Source organism: Aegilops tauschii, chromosome 1 (genome assembly GCF_002575655.3).
Source record: "Aegilops tauschii subsp. strangulata cultivar AL8/78 chromosome 1, Aet v6.0, whole genome shotgun sequence".
NCBI classification, from domain to species: Eukaryota; Viridiplantae; Streptophyta; class Magnoliopsida; order Poales; family Poaceae; genus Aegilops; species Aegilops tauschii.
The window spans coordinates 243,236,204-243,241,416 of NC_053035.3; the positions used below are offsets into that span (position 1 = coordinate 243,236,204).

The 5,213-nt window shown below is 44.1% G+C and overlaps 1 long non-coding RNA gene across 2 annotated transcripts; it reads right to left on the reverse strand.

The window, feature by feature from the left end:
- Positions 1-767: 767 nt before the first annotated feature.
- LOC109746061 (uncharacterized) lies at positions 768-4,498 on the reverse strand. Of its 2 annotated transcripts, none has more exons than XR_012205849.1 (4): positions 3,782-4,498; positions 1,804-3,670; positions 1,530-1,634; positions 768-986 (listed from the first exon to the last, which is right to left on the reverse strand). It is a non-coding gene; the product is annotated as an uncharacterized lncRNA (long non-coding RNA). The 2 variants fall into 2 exon arrangements; XR_012205850.1 differs by having other exon boundaries at positions 768-1,017.
- Between the last annotated feature and the right edge of the window lie 715 nt (positions 4,499-5,213).

The following is a 5,213-nucleotide window of genomic DNA, read 5'->3' on the forward strand; positions in this document are numbered from 1 at the left end:
TTTTTCTTCTCTGGTAGGCGTAGAACTAGTTCGCCAACATTAAAAGTTTTGGCCCGTACTTCTCTGCTTTGATACCGTTGAGCCTGTTGCTGATAGAATGCAAAGCGGGCTTTTGCCACGTCACGCTCCTCCTCCAGGGCGTCCAAATTGTCATGCCGATCAAGCTCGGCTTCTTTCTCTTCGTACATGCGCACTCGAGGTGAGTCATGAATTATGTCGCAGGGCAGTACCGCCTCTGCGCCGTATACCATCACTACAAGAAATATGTCAACTTGTGACCCTCACTATTGGCCGCTAAAAGGTCATAGTTTTTCATTTGCAACCTTTTTGTGACCAAAAACTGAAGGTCAAAAGCTGGCGGTCGTAAACTGAAATTAGTGACCTTCATTGTGATATGTAAAAGGTCGTTGGTTCCACTACCAAATTTTTGGTCACTAGCAACCTCCTCAGGCCACGTAGGCATCCAGCATGGCAAGCTGATGTGGCACAAGAATCAGCCCAGTCCGATTCGGCGTTTTACATGGGCCGAGCCCAACAATTCGGCCTTTTTAATATTTATTTTTCCTGGTAATTTTCGCTAGCTACATGGGCTTTGGGCCATTGATTCGGCCTTTTTATTTTCTAGGCCATGGCCTTTTAGTCTACTGATTTTGTATTTTCAACCATTATATATTCAAGCTGGTCCCACTAGTCAGATGGGTCCAACTTGTCAATTTCATCTCTCAAATTGCTCCCACATGTTAGAAATGTACAAATTTGACAGATTATTTTCATAAGTGGCCCCACTGGACAGGTTTCCATTTCACAAGTTTTCAAATCACATACATAATCAATAGTTCAAATAGAACAAAGAACACATGAAATTCATCAAATATACCACTAAATAAATCGATTACAATCTTTACAACACAGATATGCTACAATGAGTTGGACTTCACGGCTTCACACTTCACGGCTTCACACTTCACGACTTCACACTTGAGCTTCTGTAAAGGAGGAACCACCACAATTTTAAGTCTACAATACAACAATTGATACTAATCAAGGATAAAAACAAAAACAAGTAATAGGTTCAAATGAGAAGGCAGCATGAAACTAGTGATACAACAACATGCAAAAAACACTACAATGTAATACTGTTGTAAGTTCATAGCAGCGCAAAATCAGCACTATTATATAGAGAAAATGATATGCCCCCCTTTTAATAAAACTATAGTGTATGCTAGTGACAGAACAAGGGATTGTAGTGTATGCTAGTGACAAAACATGGGATAAGACTAATATGATGTGCCAAATTGCCAGCAATAGTGCTTACATGCAGCATCTTCATATTTCAAAACGACCAATAGACTAGTTAGCTGGCAAAACACTAAACAAGGCATAGACAGAAATGAAGGTAACATGCATCAAATCAAAAAATAGTAAGCACCGAACCTACATCATATCTACAGTAACATCACCAATCAGGTTGCATGTGTATGCTAGAAATCAAGAATCGAAAGGACTTCAACTTGTTTCGAATATCTTGCCTCTGTTGCTCCCAATTCAGTAAAGAAATGGTCGAGCAGTGAGCGCTTCGCCTCATGGACTTGGCAGTGCACAATAGATTTCGGGATGGAGCATAAATAGAATACCTGGAAAAGAACAATAAAGAGCTATACAGTTAAGTAAGCATCCTTGGCTATACAAATAAGTGGAGAGAACAATAAAGAGCTATACAGTCTAGAATTTTAGTTGAGAAACAGTAACTTGATGTAAAGTCGCTTGAAAACAGAAAACACCTTACAAGCTTGTGAAGCTTACCATGATTTCAAAAGCATGGGTTATCTAATCTTTTATGCCATCCTCCCAAAATTTGGTTGGATGATTCTGCAACTGTAGTTGTACCCAGCTGCTCAAAATATAAACATATAGATGAGTGCTTCTCACATGTCACCAGAGGTAAATAGCAATACACATAAATGAATGAACAGGGGCATATTCTACAGCAAGATGAACCAACAGAGATATATCTTGTAGCCTACAGCAATCAAGTTAGAAATCACATCCATTTTCTAATTAACCAGCACCTAAATATATACATGCACTACTTCAGGAAATTATGAATAGGAGATGTATTAATAGCAGATTACGAACTAATGTACTTGTACTTGATCTAGTTGAATAAATGCAGATTAAGTTCCTGGTACAACCAGCTCCAACTTATGCTACTAGCTATTGACAGAAAAACACACACAGAGAGAGGGGGAGGTGATCCGGCGACAGTATGGCTACATCAGGCGACCCCGAGGGAAGATCTGGCACCCCGTGGATTGGTCAACCCCAGGATCTCACACGCGCCTCCGTTGCCGAGGCCGTCCATCTCGCCCGCGAGCTTGATGGTCCAGGCCCCCACAACGACCAAGTCGTGATCCATGCGGAGCTCCACCTCCTGCACGGCTGATCCATGCTCCAGTGGAGGCTCGGGCTCCACCCTCGAATCCGGCGGCACCTATAGAAAGATAGTGTAAGCTCTGCTAACAAGAAAAGAAACTTAGGAAAGTCAAACTGGTACAAATCAACATCAGAAGAGAGTTTACATTATACCTAGCATAGCAAATGAGGATCGCCAAAGCTGAATAAGTTTTTTTAGGAACGATGGACAGTGGGGGAAAGCCCCCTGGTGACTTTAAATTAGCAAGATTGTAGAGTGAAAGCTGAATAAGTTAAGTGGCTCGAATGGTCGGCATCCCTCAGATCTCATAGCTACTGGACATCACGGATGAACTACAGCAAACTAGTTATAGCCACAGGCCACATGTACAAAGAATATTCTAAAATGGCTTGAAGCTAAAACTAATCGACCATTCATCTTCGGTACAATTTTTATTATGCAATACAAAGATTATTATGCAACATCTAAAATTGGCCACGGCCTTAAAGGTTATTATGCAGCATCTAAAATTAGCCAACTCTACAAAACAATGGAGGAAGCATAGGTCTGAACCCAAACAAATTTACATCAACTAATACACTATATTCCTCCCATAAATAAAACAATAATATTCCAGTAGAGAGTTAAATCAGTTCATCATGAACTAGCTTCCAACAACATAATATAGGTGAACCCACTAAACTGATGCAAACTTTATGGAAAGTTCCTAGAATTCTGAAGTTGCAACATTTCAAACAGAACTCAAACTGAAACAACTCTTCTGCATTTGATTAGTTTCCGTGTTCCATCAAAGCACATAATTTCCAGGTTCAGTGATTAGTTTACATAGCTGATCAGATGATAAATGGAGCTGGTTACTAAAGTATGTGTGTGAACAGATCTAGTTGATAGTACCTCGGCATCTTAATTAATGAGTTAACTATTCCCTGAAGTATATAGCACAAAAAAACATCAAAACTATTGGCATACAGATGCTTTTGACCTAAACTCAACCAATGATTCTGGCCCAAAAGATTCTACACAGTGAGAGTATAATTTTTGGAGAAATATATATGAACTCCAACTGCATCGGCTTGGACAAGCTGCTGCTACAGCTGCTGCTCAAGGAGAGGTTGCCGAAGGCCGTGAAGATATCCGTGCACGCCATCATGGAGGTCTTGAGCACGGCGCTGCGGGGGTTCTTCACCCTGCCAATCAGCAACCGCCTTCACCCTGCCAATCAGCACCACCTTCTCCCTGCCAATCAGCACCCGCGGACGGATGAACGATTCTCGGGTCAGATCCCCAACGGAATTTGCCAAAACAGAAGCCAAGAGCAGCAACGACAGAGGGGATCGAAGAACTTACATGATGGGGACGAGGAGGGAGGGGTGGTGGATGGCGAGGCGGCGCGCGTCGTTGAGGGCCTCACAGACCATGACCCAGTCCCTGGAGTCGAGCCCGTGGACAACGCGCGGGGCAACCGTGGCGGATCTGGTCGCGCCATGGCGGCCGCCTGATCCGCCTGACCCTCTTCTCTTCCTCTTCTGGTGAGGGCAGGGGAGGGGAGGGGACTGGAGAGGGTACGGGTGTGGCGGCTGTCGAGGAGATACCGGAGGCCATGGCCACCGACCGGATGTGAGGGGATCGGCAGTGTGTGGCGGCGGCGGTGATGTGGGAGGGGATTCGTCTCTGAACTGAATCGAATAGGGGTTGGGTTGGGTCGAGGAGCAAGGGAGGGAGGTCGCCAATGGTGATGGGGTTAGGGGAGGTCGCCGGTGGGCGTGGGGTTGGGTGTCGGCGGCGGGATTGGAGATGAATCGGGGGTGGGGAGGGCGCGGATCCGGAAGCAATGTGGTGGATCTGGCTGCCGCCTCCGCCTGACCTGCTGCTGCTCGACCGGGGAGAGAAGGTGAGGAGGGGGTTTCACGGCGGCGGTGTGGGGGGAGGGCGTAGGCCGGCGGCAGCGGCGGCGATGTGGGTGGGAATCGGGACAGGAAGAACGCGTGGTGGCGGCTGCGCGAGGGGAGGGGAGAGGTGGATCTCTAGGGTTAGCTGTGCGAGAGAGAGAGGGGTTTGCTGTGTGAGAGAGAGCGGAGGGGTGGATGGACGGATGGATGGATGGATGGATGGACAGATGTTTGCCATGTCATTGATCCATGCCACAGCTGGTTCCACCAATCAGAAATAAGCATTTTTGTTTTTTCTCTTATAGTTTGTACCCTCTTATTCAGGCAAACATTTAACCTCTTATAGTTAGTTCAAATAAACCAATATTTTTTACATGTGTGTATTTAGGGATGACAAACAATGTTGATTTGGGAGGTTTTCATTTTCTTTGCTCAAAACAACCATTTTCCATTTTCCGAGTGACCAAAATGTGTATTTTTGTGAAGGAACTACCATACATTTGCTGCAAAATGGCACTAAATCATTTTTCTAAAATATTAGTCCATATTTAATGTATAATTGACCAAACGGTTGGGTGCCAAAAGCTATTATCGACCTCTGGTGAAAAAACAAATTTTCGCAGATTCAGTAGGAAGCGGGTCAAACTTGAACTGTAGCTACCTCATAGTTTGCTCTTTATTTTTTCCAAAAATTATTTCTAGGTAAAGAAGTATCTATTTAATCACAGAAACACCAAAAAAATTCCAATTCAACCAGTAGCTAGGAACGGTCATGCCCGCCGTTTTGACGGCATTTTGAAACGGGCATAAAAATTAAAAAAAACAAAAAAATTGGAAAACCCTCGCATTGTGTCATTATATATGATCAAGTTACCAGGAAAAATACTAAA